General features: G+C 42.2%; 1 protein-coding gene across 8 annotated transcripts in view; it reads left to right on the top strand.

The window, feature by feature from the left end:
• The window catches only part of SSBP2 (single stranded DNA binding protein 2), a 344,236-nt gene that overhangs the window by 211,384 nt on the left and 105,499 nt on the right, over positions 1–27,353 (top strand). The gene's annotated exons all lie outside the window — the stretch shown is intronic.

Here is a 27,353-nt window from a genome sequence, read left to right as displayed (position 1 = left end):
CATCCCCCATCTTACCTCCTTCCCTTCCCTGCAGCACCTATATATATGTATATATGTTTGTACGTATTTATTACTCTATTTATTTTACTTGTACATATCTATTCTATTGATTTTATTTTGTTAGTATGTTTGGTTTTATGCTCTGTCTCCCCCTTTTATGCTGTGAGCCCACTGTTGGGTAGGGACTGTCTCTATATGTTGCCAACTTGGACTTCCCAAGCGCTTAGTACAGTGCTCTGCACACAGTAAGTGCTCCTTAAATACAATTGATTGATTGATTGATTGATTGATAGGGCACGGGCCTGGGAGTCAGAAGGTTTGCTGCCATTTGTCTGCTGCATAGGGTTAGGGCACGGGCTTGGGAGTCACAAGGTTTTCTGCCATTTGTCTGGTGCATAGGGATCCCCCAAGCTAGCTCTCTTCCTCCCTTCAAGGCCCTACTGAGAGCTCACCTCCTCCAGGAGGCCTTCCCAGGCTGAGCTCCTTCCTTCCTCTCCCCCTCATCTCCCTCTCCATCCCCCCATCTTACCTCCTTCCCTTCCCCACAGCACCTGTATATATGTATATATGTTTGTACATATCTATTACTCTATTTATTTATTTATTTATTTTACATGTACATATCTATTCTATTTATTTTATTTTGTTAGTATGTTGGTTTTCTTCTCTATCTCCCCCTTTTAGTCTGTGAGCCCACTGTTGGGTAGGGACTGTCTCTATATGTTGCCAACTTGAACTTCCCAAGCACTTAGTACAGTGCTCTGCACACAGTAAGCACTCCATAAATACTATTGATTGATTGATTCATAGGGCACGGGCCTGGGAGTCACAAGGTTTGCTGCCATTTGTCTGCTGCATAGGGACAGGGCACGGGCCTGGGAGTCACAAGGTTTGCTGCCATTTTTCTGCACATAGGGATCCCCCAAGCTAGCTCTCTTCCTCCCTTCAAGGCCCTACTGAGAGCTCACCTCCTCCAGGAGGCCTTCCCAGACTGAGCCCCTTCCTTCCTCTCCCCCTCATCCCCCGTCCATCCCCCCATCTTACCTCCTTCCCTTCCTCACAGCACCTGTATATATGTATATATGTTTGTACGTATTTATTACTCTATTTTACTTGTACATATCTATTCTATTGATTTTATTTTGTTAGTATGTTTGGTTTTGTTCTCTGTCTCCCCGTTTTAGACTGTGAGCCCACTGTTGGGTAGGGACTGTCTCTATATGTTGCCAACTTGGACTCCCAAGCGCTTAGTACAGTGCTCTGCCCACAGTAAGCGCTCAATAAATACGATTGATTCTTTGAACTCAAATCCCCACTGTGGCTTTCCCACCAATGTTAGGGCCTCAAAATCCTGAACCTTCTTCCCCCTGCCCAGTTTTTCATTTTAAACTTATCCTATTTTCCAGTCCATGTTACTTTGGTCTTCTGAAACTGCAGGGTGATGGGATGGATGTGGTGAGAGAAGAGGAACCTGGGAAGTATTGACTGGGAGGGGAACTGGTAAAACAGGATGTCAACTGCCCCTTCCCCCTTACCCGTTCCCTTCCACCCTATGTCTTTGGAGAGTTCCAGGAGGTGTGGTCGAGAATGGAACCGGAAGGTTTGTAGACAGGACAGAGTGAGCCAGACAAGTTTTCTTTAAATGTAAAAGAAAAGAAAGGTGGAGTGAATTTGTGGTGCTGGTGAGAGGGCAGTGGGTAAAAGAGCCATGGTGGGGAAGGGAGTTGCAGGCGGCAGATGGGATGAAAGAAGGTTAAAAAATATACATATAATGTCTTTCCTAGATGACAGCTGGCAGCATCAGCTCTCCAATTTTCTATTGTGCTCTCCACCAGTATGAAGCCAATATGTGCCTCTGTCACTGAAGCACCATAGCTACTGAGGTTAAGTTACTTGCCCAAGGACATTTAGTCATTAATAAAGTAGAACTGTAACCCAAAGTTCAGTGCTCTCCCCATTAGATTATATTTTTATTTTTATTATGTTTATGCAAAAGAAAAAATTGCATAACATTTTGAGCAACTTTAAGTTGAGGCTGACTGACATAGCTTTCCAATTTGGTTGCACTATTCATTTCTTATTTTCTTATTTTCTTATTCACGTATAATTTCATTTTCAGTAGCGAATTGCGATCTTCATCTTAAACAGATTTTAGAATAAAGACTGTAACAAACCCATAGAAAATGTTCAAAAACATGTCTACAGCTTTGCAGTATTTTACCTCCCAAAGCCCCAGCGAATGCTATTTCTGTTTCAGAATGGTAATTTTCCTTTCTCTAATGACTTAAAAGCTAATAATTTTGAAGGAAAAGTATGATTATATCTGATCTTAATTGAATTAGCAACAAAAGCTAATTGGAAGTGTCAAACTGAATATGTCGGTGAGAAAAGCACGCACTGAATTGATTGTGGTGCTTTAGCTTAGAAGGCTAGAGGGTTATAGAAACTGCACAGGAATTCATAAGGCTGGCATCTCCCAGGAGTCATAAAACTCTAAAATGTATGTAAAATATTTCTGTGAGAACTCTTCAAAATGTTGTAAAAGATGCTAGAAGTGTCTCCTTATGAATGGAAAGTTAAAAAAAAATTGGATCCTCTTGAACTCACACATTTTGAACTACAGGTGAAATCGTGTTTAACAAGCACTTATAATGGTCAGAAAATAATCTCATTTTATCAAGTACTCATTATCTCCAGCTTCTCCTCTAATAGGACTCACTCTAAGCACACAATCAGGTAATTGATAGAGACTGGTATTTATTCAGCGCTTACTCTGTGCCGAGTCCTGCTGAGAGGCAGTTCAGACACAGAAGTAAGTGTATACCTTCACCAGGTCTGGCTCCATACAGCTAAAAGGAAGAGAGGCCTATAATTGTGTTTGTTTTTCATGGTAGTCACTTCAGTTTCTGCCCTGTCGACCAGAGTCCTTGCCAAAAATCACACTGCTAATCACCCTGCTAGGAAAAAAAAAAAAATGAGGTGCTGGCCCCAATATCTGACTTTGCTAGAACACTACAATCTTCTGGTTAGAGAGGTCAAGCTTGGCTGCATCACTCTGCTTTTTGAACTTGGTGATACTTTGAAAAAGCACAATCAAAAGAATATATCTGTTTATATATTGAAGAATTGGGAGGTGAAGAGAAGCTATAGCTCCAGTTCTCTCCTTTTCCTCCCTCCATCATTCTCCCTCCACTTGTTCATCTTGTCCTGTGAACAGCTAACTCTTCTCCTAAATCATAGCATATAGAATCTGATTCTTCCTCTTTGGAGAAAAACAAGGAAGTGTAACAGGCTGTCAAAATAAGCCCAAGAGTGCCTTTTATGATTTTACAAAGGGCGTGAGGAGCCCATCCGCATTGTGTTATATGTGTGTATTCTACCTTGGCCTTGTTTGTATACTTTGAATAATAGCATCAAATTTAGTCCCATAGTTCCCTCCACTGCATAATTTCTCCAACCCGATTTTTGATTTGGAAAGAAGGTGTTATTTTTGTTCCACTCGAGTGTAAGCATGTCATTTAGAATGTAAGCAATGATAGTGGCATGCACCAAAGGGCAGCAGGGATAGGCTTGGGATAGGGAATGGGAGTTTCTTCTTTGAAATGGATTCACTAAAGGAGGAAGAAGAGAAGGTAAGATTGGTTAATTCATTGAGTGACTTTTCTTTGCAGCACTTGGGAGAGTGCAGTGGAAATGCAGCAGTAGGGAGAGTGCGGTTGGAAGTAGGAGTTGCAGTCTCTAATGCTCACTTACATTTCTCTTGCCCTGCCTTTTTTTCACCTCTTTTTCCTCCTGCTCCCCTGATTTCTAGACCACCACTGGCCCCTCGCCCATACCCTCCCTCTGGCCTGAAACTCTCTTCTCCTTCATATATGGCAGACCTCCACTCTCCCCACCTTTAAAGCCTTATTAAAATCACATCTCCTCCAAGAGGACTTCCCCAATTAAGCCCACTTTTCCCTTACTCCCTCTCTCTTCTGCATTGTTTGTGCACTTGGATCTATACCCTTTAAGCACTTGATAGTCACCCCACCATCTGCCCCAGCGCACTTATGTACATATCCATAATTTATTTTAATATCCATTTCCCCTTCAACCACTGTATTAAATGCTTGTGAGAGGACGGTACGCAGAGTTGAGAGACGTGATTCCTGCCGACGAGGAGCTTCCAGTCTAGATCAGTCTTTCCAAGCTCCTCCTACCATTAGCACTTATTTGTCAGGTCCTGGCCAACCATATTTGGATACTAGAAAACATCAGGGAGGTTGTTGTCTTTGGGGTGGTTTGAGTGTAGGGATTGTCAGAATATGAACAGGGAGTACATGTAGTAGCAGCAGTAGTTGTAGTAGAGCTCTAGACTGTAAGCACCTTGTGGGCAGGGAATTATGTACCAACTCGGTTGTATTTTACTCTTCCAAGCACTTAATATGGTGCTGTGTACACACTAAGTGCTCAATAAATGCCATTGACTGATAATACACAGAATAACCCCATTCCCATTTTAGATCGCTATAATTATACAAAGTGCGGGGCAGTTTTGTGAGTAACAAAGGTAGTAGTGTGAATTGTATATATTTTTTTTTCCAATAGAGAAAGTCTTGTTTTATTTTCCCCATTTTACCAATAAAGAAACTAAGGCAAGAGAAGTTAAATAACCAAAGCCATTCCATTGGCCATTGGCAGAACCCAGGTCTCCTATCCACCAAACCCATGTGCTTTCCAATAGCTATACTGCCACTACAATCAGTCAATCAATCAATCGTATTTATTGAGCGCTTACTGTGTGCAGAGCACTGTACTCAGTGCTTGGGAAGTACAAGTTGGCAACATATAGAGACAGTCCCTACCCAACAGTGGGCTCACAGTCTAAAAGGGGGAGACAGAGAACAAAACCAAACATACTAACAAAATAAAATAAATAAAATAGATATGTACAAGTAAAATAAATAAATAGAGTAATAAATATGTGCAAACATATATACATATATTCAGGTGCTGTGGGGAAGGGAAGGAGGTAAGATGAGGGGGATGGAGAGGGGGACGAGGGGGAGAGGAAGGAAGGGGCTCAGTCTGGGAAGGCCTCCTGGAGGAGGTGAGCTCTCAGTAGGGCGTTGAAATCCTGAGAAGGGATCCAGCTGGAGTGCAGTAAGAACAGAGACCTTGCCTGTCTCTGTTTATGCAGTTGCCTCTTAGTATCCCAGTCTTGGTGTAGCCTCCACAGGAAGAAACCAACCTTTCCCACTTGCTGCCCTTCAGGTTAGTTTGTCTTTTGTAGTTCTGTCCCAGAAGTCCATTGCTATATCATATTGTTTGAGGTTATGCAGCAGTATGTCTTTAAATAGATTGTTTTGCCCTTCCTGTTGTTCACCCTACAGCAGGTGCTTGCGTTTCCTGTTGTCACCCATTCTCCACACATTCCACCTAGCAAACTGTGCTGCTATAAGCATGACCATACTGATAGTGAACCAACTGCATTACAGGACTGTGTGTTGGAAGTCTTATCCTGTTGGATATGGTTTGTAAGTGATTTTAGTGAAAGTTTTCAAAATGGTGGCTGTGCCTTAAATAATAATGATGGCATTTATTAAGCACTTACTATGTGCAAAGCACTGTTCTATGCCCTGGGGGGATACAAGGGGATCAGGTTGTCCCACATGGGGCTCACAGTCTTAATCCCCATTTTACAGATGAGGGAACTGAAGCCCAGAGAAGTGAAGTGACTTGCCCAAAGTCACACAGCTGAAAATTGGTGGAGCCAGGATTTGAACCCATGACCTCTGACTCCAATGCCCGGGTTCTTTCCACTGAGCCACGCTGCTTCTCTAAGGCATCATGCTGCCTTCTGATGTAGGTCCAGTTTTCAAACTCAAAGAGATGCTTGATGCCCTTTAGTCATCACACTAAACCTCCCAAGGCTTTCTGATTTCTACTTATTTGTCGATTTCTGTATTATTGGAGAGGATACTACCCAGGTAGCAGAATTTAGTGTTGACATTCATTTCTATGTTGCTGATGAAAATATACATAACCTGGTACTTAAGATTGTTTTTTTTGTTCATGGTGGCTGTCAGTCTGTAATGTGCCAATTCTGCAAAGTGATTCTTAATCATTAACATGTCATTTAGAGCACATATAGCATATATGCATATAGCAGATCCTGGATAACTGCCTTAGCTCATTACCTTTTGAATTCAAAGTTTCCCTGAGGACTGGAAGCATATTCGTACTCCAGCTTCTGGATCCCTCATTGCATCCTCAAGTATGGAGGCATGGAATAGATTAAGCAAGACTGGACCTTGCTTTCCTCTCAACAATACCCCCTTCCTCTCAACAATGATATGAAAGAGCCAGACTCTCACATCTTCCTCTCTGATTTGGCCAACTGTGAATTAGTCGGATTTCTCTGGACTGCCAAATTTATTTAGCAGTCGCAGTGCTTTGATCCAACTCCCCATTCTGATTATTTTATTTCTCCCTCTCTGTGTGATCAACCTGTCAGATTTTAGAATTACTTGAGTGAACCTATCCTGTCCCTTCTGGAATTTTTCACTCTCTTTGTCGCTACTTGTCATTGTTGAAGCAGATCTGCTAATGATGATAATGCAATGCTTTTGCTTTAGAAGCAGGAGTAGGGTCATCAATGGGTCACATATGCCTCTGGCTATATTTAGGAAGCCAGACACTTACTTGATGGTAAATCTGAAGCTGGAGTGATGTGCCGGGAGATGTGCTCTGTCAGCTGCCCTTCATCAGGTAGTCTAGTTTTGCTCAGAGCTGTAACATCAACTTCACATTAGGCTAGTTCAACACTCCTTTGAGGTTTTTTTATTAATAAGAATAAGAATGGTATTTTGTAAGCACTTACTATGTGCCAAGTACTGTTCTAAAAGCTGGAGTAGATACAGGGTTATCAGGTTGTCCCATGTGGGGCTCACAGTCTTAGTCCCCAGTTTACAGATGAGGTAAATGAGGCCCAGAGAAGTTAAGTGACTTGCCCAAAGTCACACAGCTGACAAGTGGCAGAGCCAGGATTCAAACCCTTGACCTCTGACTCCTAAACCCGTGCTCCTTCCACTGAACCATGCTTCTTCATCATTTTTAAGTAGTGTCTTGATATTCTCTGGCACGATGTTTATTTCATTTGTCTTCATTATCCTTCTCAGGTTTCTCCCAGGCACTTAGTACGGTGCACTGCGCTTAGTAGGTTCTCAGTGTATTCTATTACTCTATGGCAAGATTAAAGTTCACCAAGCGTGGTTCTCTGGTGGGGCAATTTTGAGTTTTGTGTGCAGGGTCCCTGTGGGACCCTTTTCTCTAATCCCCTCCTCATTTGACATGAGCAATCCGTTCCTAAATAAAGATGATCAGGTACCCAGTGTATCACCGTTGCTAGCGTTGCCGCCTCCTCACCGATCAAACGGACCATACCCTGGGTTTCCCATTTACAGAGGGCTTTTGTCTAAGGTAGGATAGGGGCTATGCCACCATCATTAGAAAGTGTCATTCAGTTATTTTTCCAACAGTGGCATTGGTTTGTTTAGAAACATAATAATAATAATATGATGATGATGGCATTTATTAAGCGCTTACTATGTTCAAAACACTGTTCTAAGTGCTGTGGAGGTTACAAGGTGATCAGGTTGTCCCACAGAGGGCTCACAGGCCTGTGAAGCCATCTCTGGGCACTTCAGGGGGCCCCAGAAAGCAGGCCCTTCTGCTCTGATATGAGTACTTGGTGGATGCACTTGTCAGCTTTGTGACTTTGGGCAAGTCACTTCACTTCTCTGGGCCTCAGTTACCTCCTCTGTAAAATGGGGATGAAGACTGTGAGCCCCGCGGGGGGCAACCTGATCACCTTGTAAACCCCCAGCGTTTAGAACAGTGCTACATTCATTCGTTCATTCCGTCATATTTATCGAGCGCTTACTGTGTGCAGAGCACTGTACTAAGCACTTGGGAAGTAGGGAAGCAGCATGGCTCAGCGGAAAGAGCCCGGGCTTTGAAGTCAGAGGTCATCGGTTCAAATCCCGGCTCTGCCACTGGTCAGCTGCGTGACTTTGGGCAAGTCACTTCATTTCTCTGGGCCTCAGTTACCTCCTCTGTAAAATGGGGATTAAGACTGTGAGCCCCACATGGGACAACCTGGTCACCTTGTAAATTCCCCAGCGCTTAGAACAGTGCTTTGCACATAGTAAGCACTTAATAAATGCCATTATTATTATTATTATTATTTTACAGTTGAGGTAACTGAGGCACAGAGAAGTTAACTAATTTTACTCAAAGTGACACAGCTGACAATTGGCGGAGCCGGGATTTGAACCCACGACCTCTGACTCCAAAGCCCGGGCTCTTTCCACTGAGCCACACTGCTTCTCTACACAAGCTTCCACAGTTAGCCTCCCTGCTATCATGTGACCAGAACCACTTATCACAAAAGAACTAAGACAGCTGGCTGGGGTTAGAGTGCAAGACCGGAGCTGGGCTGAGGAATCGGATAGCTCTTTGAGCCCTTCGGCGGGGGCAGCCACTCCTATGCCTTCGTCTGTCTGGCCTTCCATTGTTAAGAGTAGAACCCACTCCAGAAAACCACTAGGGTCTTTTTCCTATTTTCCATAGGGTTGACCCTACACAAACTCTCCAGATGGACATATAGCTCTAAAGTACTAAATGGGTTTGGTGGCTGTGAGGATGGTTAACGGAGAAAACAAGGAAGTTTTGAAAGACTAGTAGGGATGGAGTAAGGGGAAGATCAACAAAGCTGGAAAAGGAAAACCATTCTATTTCTGAAAATCTGGAATATACTTTAAAGAAGAAATTTTGAGTGACGCAGCGTGGCTCAGTGGAAAGAGCCCGGGCTTGAGACTCAGAGGTCATGGATTCTAATCCCATCTCCGCCACTTGTCAGCTATGTGACTTTGGGCAAGTCACATATTAAACTTGTCAGAGAGCGCTACTGCAAGAACTACAGGTATACTTACCATCACAACAGACAGCACAGCCCGCACCCTCCTCTCTTCTGCCGCTAACCTTCTCACTGTGCCTCGTTCTCGCCTGTCCCACCATTGACCCCTGGCCCACGTCCTCCCCCTGGCCTGCAATGCCCTCCCTCCGCACATCCGCCAAGCTAGCTCTCTTCCTCCCTTCAAAGCCCTACTGAGAGCTCACCTCTTCCAGGAGGCCTTCCCACACTAAGCCCCCTCCTTCCTCTCCCCCTCCCCCCTACCTCTTTTTCCTCCCCACAGCACCTGTATATATGTTTGTACAGATTTATTACTCTATTTTATTGTACATACTTACTATTCTATTTATTTTATTTTGTTAATATGTTTTGTTTTGTTGTCTGTCTCCCCCTTCTAGACTATGAGCCCGTTGTTGGGAAGGGACCGTCTCTATATGTTGCCAACTTGTACTTCCCAAGCACTTAGTACAGTGCTCTGCACACAGTAAGCGCTCAATAAATACATTTGAATGAATGAAGTCACTTTACTTCTCTGTGCCTCAGTTACCTCTTCTATAAAATGGGGATGAAGACTTTGACAACCTGCCCTACGTGGGACAAACTGCTTTCCTTGTATCTCCTCCAGCGCTTAGAACGGTGCTTGGCACATAGTAAGTGCTTAACAAATGCCATCATTATTTATTATTTAAATCATAATGCACGCTTCAACTCTACCCGCTCTTCACCCATAAATGTCCACTGCTTGGTATTTGGGGAAGGGAGAAAATAGGCACCAACAAATAAACTGCCTTTTTGCTGGGCAGTCTCTTGAGGACTCAAGCAGACAGCTACCCGTAAAAACACAGAAACCACCGTTGGCACCTGGATCCCACACAACTCCATATTCTGAAGCCGACCTATTCTGAATCACCCTGATTTGCTCTTTATTCAGCACTCCCCCTCCCCCTGCAATCCCACAACACTTATGTACATGTCCATAATTTATTTATACATATTAATGTCTATCTCCCCTTCTAGAGTCTGTCTTCCATCCGGTGAGTCAGGATGGCCGAGTTGACCAAGCCCTCAGGTCGCAGCCTCCCGTAGAGGCATGGTTTGAATCCCACTTCTGATATCTCTTGGAGAAGCAGAGTGGCTTAGTACATAGAGCACGGGCTTGGAAGCCCTGGGTTCTAATTCCGGCTCCACCTCATGTCTGCCGTGTGACTTTAAGCAAGTCACTTCACTTCTTTTGGCCTCAGTTACCTCATCTGTGAAACGGGGTTAAGAGTGTGAGCCCCATGTGGGACAGTGACTGTTTCCAACCTGATTAACTCGTACCTAACCCAGGGCTTAGAACAGTGCTTGGCACTTAACAAGTGCTTAGTAAGTACCGTAATACTACTTATTATTATTAGACTGTAAGCTCGTTGTGGGGAAGGAATGTGTCTGTTGTTATATTGTACTCTCCCAAGCGCTTAGTACTGCACTCTACGCAGTAAACACTCAATAAATACCATTGGCTGATTGATTGAATAGAATAAAAAAAATATTTGCAGCTTGAAGATACTTTCACTGGGCTCAAAAATAGCCAAATTGCCAAGAACAAAATCTATCTTTAGATGCGATGTCCTGGAAAAATTTGAAAAGAGTATGGAATATCTCCATTAGTAAGAATTGAAAAAAAATCTCTCAGTACTTTTGTTGCTCCAATAGCCCAGTCAGGATGTGATTAATACATGCTTAAGTTTTCTGCTAGATTGTTTATAGAAGTTGAATCTCTGGGTCAGTTGAACGAAGTCAAATACACTTGCAGATACCAGTGGACTGCGTTGGGTTTTTTTCTTCTATTTACCCAAATGATGAGTCAGAACCCCAGGACCTACCAGAGCAGTTGGAGTTTTTACCTTATTGGGTGAAAGGGCATTTCCAGCATTTCTTAACCTCAGCCCAGTTGCCTCTCATCCCAGATGTTCCTTTTACAAGCATTGTCATAGCTCTGGGAACTTTAGCATGAGAAATAGGTGAAGGGGAGTAGTAGAGTTGGGTGATGCTGTTGGAGTGATGGTTTTGAAGTCCTGCTTCTGCTGATTACTCACAGTGCTGTCTCTAGGAGTAGTTGGAAGGATGGAAAGAACTAGATTCAGGACAAGGGGTGTAACAGGTTCTTGCTAAAGAATGGCTGCCCTAAAGTAAACATTCTACCTTTCTTAGGTAATGGTAAAATTATGTTTTGCTCTGCGAGCATGAGAAAGGTAATTGTTTATAGAATATGGCACTTACTAGTTTGTAGAATAATACTGTAGTTTGAAGCTGTCAGATTGGCAGAAATTAAGTTCACTGCAAATGAGAAGACAAATGACTGGCTTTCTCCCCGAGGCAGAAAGTAGTGGCCATTCATTGTTTATCTTGACAGAAAGGTTAAATTTAAGCTTTCTGAGACATGAAGCAGTGCATATCCGTCTCTAAAGTGAAAGGAAGTAGTATTTTTTAAACCCATTTTTGAAAAAAAGTTTGAGTTATTTTAGCGAAGGAGAAAGGTAGGACTAGGTGGTTTCTTAGACCAGAAAGAAATGAAGCTAGATGGGAACTCCAACTGTCCCGGTAGTGGTTTAGCACACAGATTTTTTTCTTTCCAAGCTGAAACTTATTTGGGCAAACTCAAGAAGGTTAGAAAACAAGCCTATTGGACATCTATTCACACTGAGTTGAATAGGCTTTCAATTACCTGAGGTAACCTTACTCCAGTAGTTCATGTAATTGGTTTTGATTTTGAAATTGTGTATGTGAATTTGTACTTGCAGGAATTTGGTTTTCAAAATTGACACGCCCCTCAAAGTTAACAGCAATAATTTGGGAGTTTTTGTGGTTCACCACAAGCCTCTCTCTGTTTTGACACTAGGCATCAAGCAAAGCTGCAACTCAGTGTGAGTCATTTGAGGAACATTCTTCTTAAAAACCACCCAGTAAAAAGGCATGATGGAGTTATATTCGTCTGTTGGAACAGCCAGGTTATCGTTTTAGACTGGCAAATCCAACTCTGTCCTGTGAATGGGCCACTTACCCAGTTATGCATTCATCAGCAACACACAATTTCATATTGTCATCAAATTCCGCTACCCAGGCAATACATTCTGCTTTGATAACAAAGAGACAAAGTAGAAAACAGAATCAAAAAGCCCAGCATGGCCTTTGGGAGATTAACACTGACAGCAAGTGTTGAGGTTTGTAGCAAGTTGAAAAATCGGTAAACTGAAATGGTGTCCAACTTTCTGTGTGGCTGGGAGATTTGCAACTATTACTTAAAGCAGCGTGGCTCAGTGGAAAGAGCCCGGGCTTTGGCGTCAGAGGTCATAGGTTCAAGTCCCGGCTCCGCCACTTGTCAGCTTTGTGACTTTGGGCAAGTCACTTCACTTCCCTGGGCCTCAGTTCCCTCATCTATAAAATGGGGATGAAGACTGTGAGCCCCACGTGAGACAACTTGATGACCTTGTATCTACCCCAGCGTTTAGAACAGTGCTTGGCACATAGTAAGCGCTCAACAAATGCCAACATTATTATTATTATTATTATTAAAGGCCCATCTATCTTCTGGAATTTTGACCAGTGTACCTCTCAAACCATGCTCATCATCAAATGGCAGGGCCGGTGTACAAACAGTGAGGTTTTAAAATTTGGTGAGTTCTGAAGAATCACTCACATCAATGACTTGTCACTGAGAAGACAGGTCATGTGACGAGACAGGTTGTTAACACATTAGCCGAGCAACGGCTGTATACTAAATTGAAAAGGAGCGAGTACAAATAGGAAGGATAGGCTAAAGATTTTTAAAGGCATAGTGTAGTGTAGTCTCGAGCAGTGGGATATAATGGTGGACTGTTGTGAGCGCCACAGTAGACTCTTGCATTCGGTGTCCCAAAATTGAGGAGAGAAAAAAGGCAGGGAAGAGGGAGGGACAGATAGATATAGAATGCAACACACAGTTCCCTCACTCACTCTTCTCATATGTGCACCCTCATGAACACAATTCACCCAGATCACCATCCCCTCAGTTAGACAGGAAAGAGCTTCCCTGCCCTGGCCTCTGCTGGTTCTTCCTCCAAGTGCCATCCTTCATGCTGTGACTTTTGTCCAGGGTTTCTGGCTGCAGGGGGAACCTGCATGCGGAGTCTTCCCTTGGGATCCTGGAAGTTTGGGGAGCAGTCTCTAATTCTAGCAATAGCAGCTGTGGCAACTCCATCCTGAAACTAGGAGCTGGACTGCAGGCAGTGGTGTGGCTGCATCTCTCTCCTTGTGTGTCTCTTCTGCCGGCTAGCTGGCCTGCCCAGACCCCACGGGACCTAACCGTGAGCTACGTGCGGGTCTGTTTAACAAGTCTGCGTATAATAATAATAATGGTATTTGTTAAGCACTTACTGTTCATTCATTCATTCATTCATTCATATTTATTGAGCGCTTACTGTGTGCAGAGCACTCTACTAAGCGCTTGGGAAGTACAAATCGGCAACACATAGAGACGGCCCCTTCCCAACAACAGGCTCACAGTCTAGAAATGTGCCAAGCACTGGAGGAGATAAAAGATAATCAGCTTGTCCCACGTGGGGCTCACAGTCTTCATCCCTATTTTACAGATGAGGGAACTGAGCACAGAGAAGTTAAGTGATCTGCCCAAAGTCACACAGCTGACAAATGGCAGAGCTGGGATTAGAACACATGACCTCTGACTCCCAAACCTGTGCACTTTCCACTAAGCCACGCTGCTTCTTAAAGCATCTTGTTTTTGAAAGGTTTGTCTCTTTTCATCTAGTCAGTATTTCAGTAGTTCCAGCTACCAACTGCTAAACCTGGTACAATGTGGGATTATGATTTTGTTACATTTTACAAATTAGCTTTATATGTGGCATAATTCATCCCTACTGTTGCCAGTACGTCTTTACTGATGACATCGGGGTCCTACATAGTTCCTAAGGGCATAGTTGGTTGGCTCCTGTCTCTGGTCTTTTAGCGACTGGTTAATTTGGGACAGTTTCAGGGTTGATCCCAGACGATTTGTCCTTTTAGGAGTCCTGAACGTAATGGGACTCTTAGGTGCCCAGTGGTAGAATGAGACCCAACCACCTTCGAAACCTGAAGGATCAGGGATACCTTAGTAGTAGTTCTGGCATTTATTGGGTGCCCACTGAGTGCAATGCACTGTACTAAATTCTCCGGAAATATAACAGAAACACAGGATAGAGAAGCAGTATAGTCTAGTAGATAGAGGAGCAATGTGGCCTAATAGAGCCCAGGGCTGGAAATCAAAAGTACCTGGGTTCTAATCCTGGCTCTGCCACTTGTCTGCTGTGTGACCTTGGGCAAATCACTTAACTTCTCTGTGCCTCTGACCTCATCTGTGAAATAGGGATTAAGACTGTGAGCCCCGTGTGGGACATGGATTGTGTCCAACCTGATTAGCTTGTATCTACCCCAGCGCTTAGTACAGTGCTTTAATAAATACCATAAAAAAGCAAGAAAAATATGTTCCCTTATCACAGGGAGCTTACAGGTTAAAAGAAAACTGCTCCAAGATAGACCCACGCCCCTCAGCTTGACAAAAACAGACCCAATCTTTACTTGTAAGGAGGCGAGCCTTCAAAGGGCCTTCACTTCATTTTGGACTCCTACTGAAAGATGCAGCACAGTGAATGTCAGGATAAAGGTTTGATACTCTAACTGCAGATATCACAAGAGGGCTTCTTTTTTCTTATTATTTATGTATGGATTTTGCCAGTAATGTCAATGTGAATGTTGTACTCCAAATTTTTCTAAGAAATGGCTGTGCAGTGGATTAAATTGATGATACTGACATTTCAAATTCAAAAAATTAGAGGCTCTGCCTTGTGCAAAACATATATTTTGGCTTCTATACATTGTTTGAATGTTAAATGTTGAGTCAATGCTTCTTTTGCCAGAATTAAGCGAGCCATCTAGATTCATTTAGTTGAGTAATCTTTTAAGTGATTTTGCAATGAAACCAGTGATTGTTTTAGGGCTGCATTGTAGAATGGTGCTTTAAACCATGGTAACTTGACTGTGTTGTGAGCTAGCAGTAACTGTATCTTAATGCTGGAGCCAGGTAATGAATTATATGATTATTTTAAATTACTCTTCGGTCGGAATGCTACTTGAGATCATTTAACACCATTGGCTGTCGATCTTCACCTACAGAGAATGCTGACATAAAGGTTATGTAATTGATTCCGTTTTTGTGTCCTTTAAAACAGTTTAAATCTATCTAGCAAATTCTAAAGCAAACATTAGCTGGATTAGCTAATGTCAATTTGTCTTCCAGTAACTTGATGTACTGACTTGACACTGTAAAATGGCTCCAACAACTTCCGTTTTAAGATGCTTAACATTGGTCTTGTAAACAACATTTAATTAATTTTTTCCAGGCCCATGAGACACTATATGTATTATCATAATGTCTCAGTGAGCTCTGCTGAAGTTGCAGAAGTCCCGAATTCCGATTCTGCCTCGGCATATTGATGACTCGACAGCCAACTTCAAGTGTATTTAATGAACAATGATGATCAGTAATCCTCCACCTCCACTGAGGCAGAGCAAGAGGAAATGGGTCTAAATTATAGAAAGATTGTTTTAGCCGAGGTATAATTAAGCATTTCTTATTAGGGATGTTAAACACTGGCCTTTAGACTGGAAAAGTTCTTCCTCTAGACTCTGTGAGCTCACTGTGGGCAAGGAACGGGTCTACCAAGTCTGTTATATCGTACTCTTCCGGGCACTTAGTGCAGTGTTCTGCACACAGTAAGTGCTCAATAAATATGATTGATTGATTGATTGATTGGAGTGTTGTGGGGGAGGTTTTAGAATTGCCTATCTGTGCAGAGGAAAGACAAGGAGAGATACTACTAATGACCAGACTGGTCTATATGTATGCAGTACTGGAAAACACCAAAAAAGCCACTATAGGCTTAGAGAGTGTAGTGATTGTGGCCTAGGGCTGGAGAATCTTCCGCATACTCTCATAAAAACTCCCAAGAGCAGCGTATCTATACACAGGCCCAAGGTACATAAAAAAAGGCTTTTCCCAACCTCCACATTTCCAGTCTTGCAGTTATGGTTGTGGTTGGGCTGTTACCTCCGAGGCAGCTGACCCGAAGTCAAAGACACTCTTCCCTCTCGTTCTCAGGATGCTGCATGGCTATCGCTCACCAGAAGAATAATGTTATACCTTCCAGTTGACATCCAGAAGGGCCAAGTTGGCAATTAGAGGACTAGAGTTTGCTTCTTCATGGGGCTTGCTCAGTCTGCAGGTCTGGTTTTAAAATGCTCCGATTTCAAGCATTTCTCTTCATTCATTCACTCATTCATTCAATCATATTTATTGAGCGCTTACTGTGTGCAGAGCACTGTACTAAGCGCTTGGGAAGTACAAGTTGGCAACATATAGAGATGGTCCCTACCCAACAACGGGCTCATAGTCTAGAAGGGGGAGATAGACAACAAAACAAAGCAAGTGACATCTGTGGACAGGTGTCAAGTCATCAGAATAAATAGAGTAATAATCTGTACGAACATATATACAGGTGCTGTGGAGAGGGGAAGGAGGTAGGGCCGGGGGGATGGGGAGGAGGAGGAGTCACAAACTATTTTTATATTATATCCCCAAATCTCAAAAATACAAGCTTTTTTCTAGTGGTTTTCCACCAGTTAAATCTGCTACTTTTTTGCAGCAGTAAGGGCAGGCTTTAGTTTATAAAAGAAAAAGCATAAATCATAAAATGTTGCCCAGCAGTGCAGATGCCTCCACAATTTCACAGTTTCTCCTAAATATGATGATTTTCCTTTTTTGCCAGTATAAACAGTGTTGAAAGGATCTTGCGTTGCTTTGTATTGGGTTGAAAGGCAATGCTATTTTGTGGCACTAAGATCATTTAAAACCCACTGGTAGAAATAAACAGGTCCATACTCTATGTTGACAAAAGAGATTTAGAAAACCTATGCAGGAGCTTAGCTTCTGTTTCTACTGTTGGCCAATGTAAACAAATGTTATTTTCAGTTCACACTTTGGTAAGCCACCTAGTTTATGACTTTTACAGGAACTTTAATACTATGTCAACTTGGAAAATAAATAGTGAAAATAGCCTAAATCAAACCTATTTTGGTAGAAGTAATTAATAAAGCAAATTGTGAGGGAGACATTTCCAAGTTTTTATGTCCTTGCTTTTATTCTTTAATATATATTGTATATATGGGAGAGCTAAAATGAAGTTGTAACCTGTTAGGAATAAAAAAGACTTAGCAGTGTTCTAAGATTGTTCACAGAACCTCCATTTTGTTCCATGTTACTGATCCTAGACTGTAAACTCGTTGTGGTCAGTAAAAGCATCTGCCATTTCTGTTATAGTTAACTCTCCCAAGTGCTTAGTATAGTGCTCTGCACACAGTAAACTCTCAATAAATATGATTGATTGATCGATCCCAAACTTGGCCTTTCATCTGAACTGACTTTTATTTAACAGAATAGTGAAGAGGCAGTCAATTGGTGGTTCTTGTTGGTACCGCTATAAGCAGCCATGCAGCTGTCTGTTTGAAATATCAGATAAAATGCTTAGCTGTAGTTTTTGCTTAAGTGTGATATCCCAAGCATGAAGGGTGTGTGTTTGTGTGCATGTGTGCATGTGTGTGTGTGCACACTATGTTCCTTTCCAATGTGAAGATGATGCTACAATAGGGAAATTCTGTCCTTGGATGACTGACAAACCATTTCTCTAATCCCGGCTCCGTCAATTGTCTGCTCTGTGACCTTGGACAAGTCAATTCACTTTTCTGTTCCTCATTTACTTCCTCCATAAAATGGGGATGAAAACTGTGTGTCCCATGTGGAACATGAACTGTGTCCCACCTAACTATCTTATATCTGGCCCAGCACTTAGTACAGTGCCTAGCATGTCATAGGTGCTTAACAAATACCATTTTTGAAATGCTATTTTATAGGAGTGGCAATTACTCCAAATTTTATATGTTTCAGGAATAGTTTAAACATATAGCTAAGCATCAAGTCCTCTCGCATGCAGATTTCCATAGGAATGCCATAAGGATGCCATAAGATCCAAATATTTTTGCAGTTTTTCGTGGCTTTCACTGAGGAAGACGTCCTCAAAAATTGGAGCTCAGGCTCCGGTCACATTCCCATATTAACTGATTCTCGTAAAGCACCATCCTTGATGGCTGAAGGTATATTTAGAAAATTGTTATCATTTCTGTTTCTGAAGAATGTCCTCTTTGTCTGTGATGGGATGGAGTCATCCACCGTGTTGTGGTATATGAGGCCACCCTGCTTATTTAGCGATGAGTAAAAGACCGTGCTTTGGTAATGGTCGGAATTGTTCTGGATTGCTTCATCCTCAGCATGAGCCTACTAGTCACATATTTTTTTTTAGCTCGATCTGCGTATCATGTGATGTCGCATGTTTTTGAAGGTCTCCTTTTAAGTGCTCATGAGGCATTGCAAGGTATCGATTATGCATTTCTCCTTTTGCTGCCTGTAGATTTTCATCTGAGTTATTTTTTATCGAAGTATGCCAACTCTGTTGCACTGCACTCTCCCAAGCGTTTAGTTCAGTGCTCTGCCCACAGTAAGTGCTCAATAAATACCATTGATGGTGACTGCTACTATCTCTGCCAAACCCTCAGCCTTGTTGCATGACTGATATGGGCGGTAACTGGAACCGCCCATTCAGTTGCTCCTTCTGATATGGGTAGTCGGGGGTCCTTGTTCTGAAAAACTGTGGTTTCACAGAGTTTCTTCCATTCATTCATTCAGTCAGTCATATTTATTGAGCCTATACTGTGTGCAGAGCACTGTATTAAACGCTTGGAAAGTACAATTCAGCAACAGGGACAATCCGTACCCAACAACGGGCTTCCATGGATTTTCATTTTCCTAATGTTAGACATTGTTGTATTGCATTCCCCAAGTGCTTAGTAAAGTGCTTTGAGCATACTAAGCGATCAATAAATACCATTGATTGATCATGCCACCTTTTTGAATTGGATGCATTGGTTATATATCCTTATACCCTATTGTTTCATCCAACCTGTAATTTATTTGAACGTCTGTCTCCCCCACTGGATTGTAAACTCCTTGAGGGCACCAATCATGCCTACTTACTCTGTTGTATTCTTTCAAGAGCTTAGCGCAGTGCTCTGCAGACAGTAAGCACTCAAATATTGTTGATTGACTGGTAGTATTCATTCAGTCATATTTATTGAGCGCTTACTGTGTGCAGAACACTGTCCTAAGCGCTAGGGAAGTACAAGTTGGCAACATACAGAGACAGTCCCTACCCAACAACGGGCTAGGGAGTGTCCGGATAATGATAGATTAAGCATTTGGCACTTCCTGCAACTGCAGTAATCATTCATTTAGGATAAAAGGAACAAGTCTTTTTGAGGAAGGAAATGTCTCCCTGCACTTGCTTGAGTAATTGTCGTATTTATTGAGTGCTTACCAAGTGCAGAGCACTGTACAGAGCACTTGGAAGAGTACAACAAGAGATTGTTGTACTGTTGTGGGGAATCATTTCTGTTGATCAGAATGAAACTGAGTATGGCATGCCTTTGGAAATGTTCATTCAATCGTATTCACTGAGCGCTTACTGTGTGCAGAGCACTGTACTAAGCACTTGGAAGAGTACAATACAACAATAAAAATGCACACTCACTGCCCACAACGAGCTGAGTCTTAAATTTGACTTTAAGACTTTTAAGTTTGACTTCGAGTAGAATGCAGTGGAAGAATTAAGGGAACACAGTGCCATAAAGCTGATATGAATGGTTTAGAAGAAGGGTGTGGCTTATGTAGGTGTACTTATTTCAAGCAGGATCAAAGGATTGGCAGTATCACTGTGTGGTCAATATTATTACATATAATTAGTATTGGCAAAATTGTTATCAGCTCATTAGCACTGCAGTGGGAACCAATTGCAGTATCACCATTGTTTGCTGGAAATAACTGTATACTGTTCTGGATTAATGAACTGCAGAGAAGTGTCAAAAAGGGTTAGAGAAAGGGTAAAGAAAATACAGATTACTGGAAACCAGCTTTTTGGTTTCCCACAGTCTTCTTGAATCTCATCCGGTATGATAGGAGCCATGTTCTACTGCAGTTGTTTTTGAACCATCTTCATCTTAACCCCTTGGTTGGTACAACAGAGGTTTTTTTGAGAGCATGGGGATTTACAGGAATATAACTATTGTGTTATTGGCGGAAGACCTGTATCAATCAATCCATGGTCTCTGTCAAGCACTTCCTGTGTGTAGAGCACTGTACTAAGATTATTTAGCTGTGTACCTCATTCTGTAGAATTAATAGCACCTGGGAAGCTGGTTCAGTTTTTTTTTTTGGTGTACATACACAAAGTAAGATGGTATCAGCTCTAAGGTATTAGTACTCAGCATAGTCCACTGAAGTTTGACAAGACCGGAAAAGTCTTTGGGAACAAGCTGGGAAATCATCCTAGGCTCCACTTCCAGCAATCCACTCACTGCAGCTCAGTTTTGTGCCACAACTGCTCAGTAAAGTGGGATCCCACACTTCCTTGCCATGACCTGGATGGTTCTGCTTCTGCATTGTGATGTATTTCAATCCCCTCAGCCAGTCAGTTATTACTCTATTTATTTATTTTATTTGTACATATTTATTCTATTTATTTTATTTTGTTAATATGTTTTGTTTTGTTCTCTGTCTCCCCCTTCTAGACTGTGAGCCCGCCGTTGGGTAGGGACCGTCTCTGTATGTTGCCAACTTGTACTTCCCAAGTGCTTAGTACAGTGCTGTGCACACAGTAAGTGCTCAATAAATACGATTGAATGAAATGAATGAATGAATTAGACAACCAGTCAGGGATGTTTATTGAGGACGTACTGTGTGCAGAGCACTGTACTAAGCACATGGGAAGAAGGTACACTATGATAGAGTTGGTAGACATGATCCCTGTCCACAAGGAGTTTACATCAAGTATTTACGAGACATGTAGTTAAAAAAAGAATTCTACTCAATCCACTTCCTCTCGCTCCCACTTCTGTCTCTTCACTTGGAACTTCCCCTCTTCCCATATCCAACAGACCGGATCAACTTTCTGAAAAAAATCATTCTGCACCCATCTACCCACTCCTTAAGTACCTCCAGTGGTTCCCCAACCATCTCCACATCAAGCAAAAACTACTAGCCATCAGTGAGTGGATTGCTGGAAGTGGAGCCTAGGATGAGTTCCCATTTGTACTTTCTTTTTTCCCTACTACTACCCATCCCACAGACTTCACTCCTCTGCAGCATGGTGTAGTGGATAGAGCATGGGCCTGCGAATCAAAAGGTCATGGGTTCCAATCCTGACTCTGCCACTCGTCGGCTGTGTTTCCTTGCACAAGGCATTTTACTTCTCTGTGCCTCAGCTTCCTCATCTATAAAATGGGGATTGAGACTGTGAGCCCCACGTGGGACAGGAACTGTGCCCAACCCAATTTGCCTATATCCACCCCAGTACATAGTACAGTGCCTAGCACATAGTAAGCGCTTAACAAATACCACTATTATTATTATTAATATCAATATACTCACTGTGCCTTATTCTCTTCTCTGTCACTGTAGACCCTTTGCTCACGCCCTCTCTCCTGCCCGGTATTCTCTCCCCCTTCATATCTGAAAGACCAGCACTCTCTCCATCGTCAAAGCCGTACTAAAATCATATCTCCTCCAGGATGTCTTCCCTGACTAAAAACTTATCTCCACCACCCTGTTTTCCCCTCCATACTACCTCCCCCAAACACTTGTGTCCGTAACCCCTAAGCAATCAATGGTATTTATTGTGGACTTACTGCATGCCGAGTACTGCACAAAACGTTTGGGAAAGTACGATACAATGGAATTTGTAGATACGTTACCTGCCCACAAGGACTCAGCTGCCCCAGCAGCACTTATGTACATATCCTTATATTTGATTGCTTCCCTTACCTGTAATTTATTTCAATGTCTCTCTTCCCCACTAGGCTTTAAGCTCCTTGAGAGCAGGGACTTTGTCTACTTACTCTATCGTATTCTCCTAAGAGTTTAGTACAGAGAAAGTGCTCAATAAATACCACTGATGGATTGATTGACTGATTAACTGACCATGGTCCTTTCCACATTCAAAGCCTTCCTGAAATCTTGCCTCATCCAACAAACTTTTTTCCAATTAATTCCAAGCATCCTAAATCCTATAAACCCATCAGCCAACTTATGAGGTTATTTATAATCATCTTCAGCACTTCTGCATAGAGGGTTTTTCAGTTGCATATTCAGTATTCATTTTGATTATTCTTTTTGAAGTATTTTTATGTCTGTGTCACCTCTATGGGCTGGGAACCTACCACATATGTGTTTTGTAGTTTCCAAGCACTTAGCACACTGTGCATCATAACAAGTAGGCATTCAAATAATAGATCAGCGTTATTTGTTGAGAGCTTACTTTGTGCAAAGCACTACTGTAACTAATAACTTGGGAGAGTTCAATACTGTTGGTAGACACAATCCCTGCACCCAAGGAATTTACAGACTAATGAAATAGTAATACTTATAACTAATAATACTACTACTTCTGGACAATGTCACTAGATCTTTGTGTCCCAGAAATACTCTGGCATTCCCCATTCTTATATTTCTGGCCTCATGTCACCTTGGAAATAGCCCTGTTTACAAATAATTCAAATGGTCATTTTAACCATTTGCTCCCACCTCCTCTCTCTCTCTCCTTTTACTACAGCTACTCCAAAATAGGAAAAATGGCTGGTTTGAATTTGATTCTTCCAAATGAGTAAGAGAATTACCAAAAGTCAAGTAAAATTTGAGAGAAAAAGCAGAAGCCTGTAGTATCGGCCTCTGGATCACTTTACTTTAAAGTGTATTCTCAAACTGTAGTCAGACCTATATTCTTCAAATCAAAGGCCTATTTTGAAGTGAATAGTAAAGTAAAATGGATTCTGAATAGGTATCTTTTTCTTTTCAGGTTGTATGATGGCATTGTAGTTGAGGTGCCATTGATCCTGGGTTTTCATGTCTATTTAAGGGAATTCAATTTCCATTTTTAAAGGTTCCCGTGTAGAATGATAAAATTGCCTGGCTTTTTGTTATGGAAATCTCTTTTTTCTCTTTAAAATGTATGTTTGTGAACTTAGCCCTGTTTAAAGAGTGCTAGGTGATGAATGTGATGAAATTTGCCCATTTTTTTGTCATTCACATTTACTAAACATAAATTTGTGTCCATACCGGAGAAGTTTGTTTCAGAGGGGAACCCACCAGTTCAGGTAATTGTAGATATTGTTTATACTAGAACTAAACTACTTGCTCTAAGACATTTCAGGGAAAGGCACAGTTTGAACTGGTTTGTTCCCACCTGGGAAATGGAGATTTCCAACTCAACTATTTGATTTTCTAAGTTACCCAATCCATTTGGGTGCTATCTGAACACATTTTAAAGACCACAAAGAACACATTTCATAGCTTCAGACTTCGCTATACACCTGCCTGTAGTCGGAGGGCATACCCAGCTCTATTAGCCAGTTGCAGTAGTCCCAAGGGCTAAGAGGGAGAGCTAGTAGAGAAAGACATGAACAGTGTATTTCAGAACAGAGGCTGAAAAGAACCTGAGCAAAGGGAAAGGCAAGAAATGAAACAAGAGGCACTGGGAAAAGTCTCCCCAACTCGAATCATACCTGCCCCAGGTCCCCAAGATCCTTTCAGTTTCAACCCCTATCCTGAAACATATCCCTACAAACTGTCCTTTCCCCACTATCCCCACACTCCCTAGAAAATCCTTCTTTGTCACTTAAAAACTGCCAACCTACATCTTGCTGCTTCTAGGGGATTCCTGCTGAAGGCTATATAGTCTCGACCGATAAGTAAGACATATATGCTTTTATAAACCATGTGTGTTCTCTTGCTCCAATTCTTTGCCTTAAAAGCAATCCAGAATAAGAGAATTGATATGTTGGGATAAATTGCTTTGTACACTTAAAAACCCTAGCCTTAAAGGTACACATTTTTAAATGGTTGAGGTAAGAGTTGTTTTTCTTTTGAAGGATTATTTCTTTCTGTCCTTTTGCATTCTTGCTTTCCCCGTATTTTGTTCCTGTGGAGTGGGGAAAATATCAGCGTACACACTAGATTGTACCTGCCTTTAAAGCTAGTCGTTGATATTGGAAAATGACTTGGGAGTAGCTCAGTAAGCAGTCTTGTGATGAGCCCCTCGGCACCCTCAGAGGCCCTTCAGAAATACTGTTCCTGAGTGGGGCATAAGACTGGTTCCCTTAGGGAATTTGAGAAGGCCAATTTCAGGGGTTGGTGGTACCTCATCTGGGTTGCAAAGGGAGAGTTGCACCCATTGTAAATTCAGAAGCAAAAGACACCTTTCACAAAGCCAAGTCAACGCAAGTAGCAGTATTGCTCCAGATCAGAATTTAGAACCCAAATGATGAGTTTCAGTCTGTTTTCCTGCACTTGTGCAAACACGTTAGTGAAAACATCTAGAACTCACCATTCCCAACAGTTGCATTCATTCATTCATTGTCGTATTTATTGAACGCTTACTGTGTGCAGAGCGCAGAAACGTGCTCATTTGTGCAGTCAGACACAGGACACAGTTTAAGGCGGTCTTCGGTCAGATCTTTTACTCAGGCAGGTGAACAGCTTGTTCTTTTCCATTGTTGGGCCTAGGGGTTGACCCACCCAGACAAGGAAAAGGGGTTGTGTCACCATGCGTGCTGACTGGAATGTTAAAATGTTCGTTGCACAACAACCATTTTTTTCTGTTTAAGTTTCCTGCTGGTTTTCAAGTATATTTCAGATTTGGAACTGACCACAAGTGATGCAATCTCACAGCACCTGGGCCTGTAAGGTCATTTGATGAAGGCAGTTTTGTTTGTGCCTGGTGAAAACTTCCTCTCCAATCCCAGCCAAACTCTTCCAGTGGTCCTCAGTTTTCAACCTTTTCCTGAGCTCCCTGCCAGTTACAAAAGTGGCAGTAGGAAAGCTGAAGGCCATACACATTCCTAACATGGAATTGAGAGTTGCAAAGGGAAAGAAGAAGCAGAAAGTCTGACTAGAGAAGGTTGCTGAGGGGGTGTGCAGGCCACCTGAGATATTCCAGGATACCTCGCATATCCCACGGGCCCATGGTTTTACCTCCGTTTGGGTTCCATTAATTGTACAGTGCCCAGGACTGTTAAATGTACCTCACCTAGTTGTGGATTTACTGCCTTCCAAGACACAACAGTTTTGTACCTAATCAGTGAATCATTTGAATTGAGTGCTTCTCCCTCAGGTGAGGGCAGAGACATTCACTCAGGGAAGAGCAACCAGTAAATAGTAGTTCCCAGACAGAGAAAACTTAGCAGAAGGCCTGGATCTCTATGGAGCCTGTGTATGTATATGTGGGGGTGGGAGGAGTGGCAGGGGAAGGGACGTTTGTCTCTGAGGAAAATCCCAAATAAGGAACTTGACATATATCCCAAAAGGTAGTAAGCCATGGTGTTTCCTGATCCCCTCACCAAGTATAATAATAATAATAATAATGGCATTTATTAAGTGCTTACTATGTGCAAAGCACTGTTCTAAGCACTGGGGAGGTTACAAAGTGATCAAGTTGTCCCACAGGGGGCTCACAGTCTTAATCCCCATTTTACAGATGAAGTAACTGAGCCCCAGAGAAGTTAAGTGACTTGCCCAAAGTCACACAGCTGACAGTTGGTGGAGCCAGGATTTGAACCCATGACCTCTGACTCCAAAGCCCGGGCTCTTGCCACTGAGCCACTGCTGCTTCTCAAGTATCCTGCCACCCAAAGAAGGTAGAGTTCAGATCACCCCTCCCTGAGATGAAGAATCAATGTAAGGTGAAGTGATTGACTAGAAAGTCAGAAAGTGTCCAAGACACATGCAGTATTCAGAACCGTGGAAAGGAAGCAGTAGGGGGATGCATACCCACAATGAGATGCCTTGTATTCACTGCATCCTGATCAAATGTTAGTAGCACATTTCTATTTCTTGGAAGTTTTCAAAATGCAGGTACAAAGCTGCCCTCAAATGATTTTACAGACATAGGTAGTGTGTGAGTGCATCACCTGTGGTCAGTTACAAATTTGAAATATAGTAGAAAATAAGCAGGAAACTTAGAAGATCCAGGGTAATGATTTTGAACCAGACAAGAAGAGTTCATCATGTAACAAATTTCACCATTACAGTCAGCTTGAAACTCTGAAAACCCAGCTTAAAAATGTGTGGTGACACAACCCCTTTTCCTTGTCTGCGTTGTACAGTCACTTAGGCCCCGCAGTGGAAAAAAATGTATTGTGAATGAGCAAAAAATTGTCATCTTCAGTCATTAAGAAGTATTATTAATTAGTCAAGTTCTAAAGAATTCTTAAAGAGAATTGTATTTTTGAAACCACAGTATAAGTTGTAATTAAGGAAATTTTGTTTTTTGGTGCCATCCAGTCTCATAGGAGTTCACGTGACTTTTTGCCATACCAATTAACTTCAGTTACCTATTGTTCTCATTGTTAGAGGGTACACTTCTATAAATGTTTATGTGTTCCAAACATTTGGAAGTAGTAAATACAAATTTCTTCTTTTAGTTTTTAATCATTTTTGTGGTTAGATAAATGAACCTATCTGTAATTAAGTAGAGCAGTAGTGACACCTTATAGCTAGCTTCCTTAATGCCGGGTGAGTTCCATATGGTAGGAATTATCAGATCCGTGGAGCTGTAAATGTAATTTCTCTTGGGTTTCATTCATTCATTCAGTCAGTCATGTTTATTGAGCACTTATTGTGTGCAGAGCACTGTACTAAGCGCTTGGGAAGTACAAGTTGGCAACATATAGAGACGGCCCCTACCTAACAACGGGCTCACAGTCTAGAAGGGTTTCTGCACTTCACTGAATAATGTGAAAGTTTAGGAGGTGAATGAAGCATCTCTTCCAACTTTGTGTATTGGGATCTTTAAATAAAGCAAAGTAGTAGTTGGACTTTTCTTAAAACAGTCCCAGGCTCACTTGTGAAGAAGGCCTATTTCAATTAGAGTTCCAATTGGTTAGTCCTCTCCCGACAGTTGGTAAGTCTTATGAGGTTTCTCTCCACTTACAATAGAGTGATTGAATGTCCATGCCCCTGTGCTGGGCGTAAAAATCCTATTCCTCCTTCCTCTCCCCTCCCCTGCCTTTCCCACCAAGCCTATGCGCCATAAGGAATTGGGCGGGAGGAAGTTCCGCCATGGGAACTACTGCCCTCAGTCTACCTCCAATGTAGCTGAGGGAAATACTGTGACACAGGGCACAGAAAGGAATCCTGTGTGGGTCTCTGCTAGAAACTGGTACAGTT

The sequence above is a fragment of the Tachyglossus aculeatus genome, chromosome 23, assembly GCF_015852505.1.
Source record: "Tachyglossus aculeatus isolate mTacAcu1 chromosome 23, mTacAcu1.pri, whole genome shotgun sequence".
Lineage (NCBI taxonomy): Eukaryota > Metazoa > Chordata > Mammalia > Monotremata > Tachyglossidae > Tachyglossus > Tachyglossus aculeatus.
Note: the sequence above shows the minus strand (reverse complement) of the source record. Positions and strands in the feature narration are given on the sequence as shown.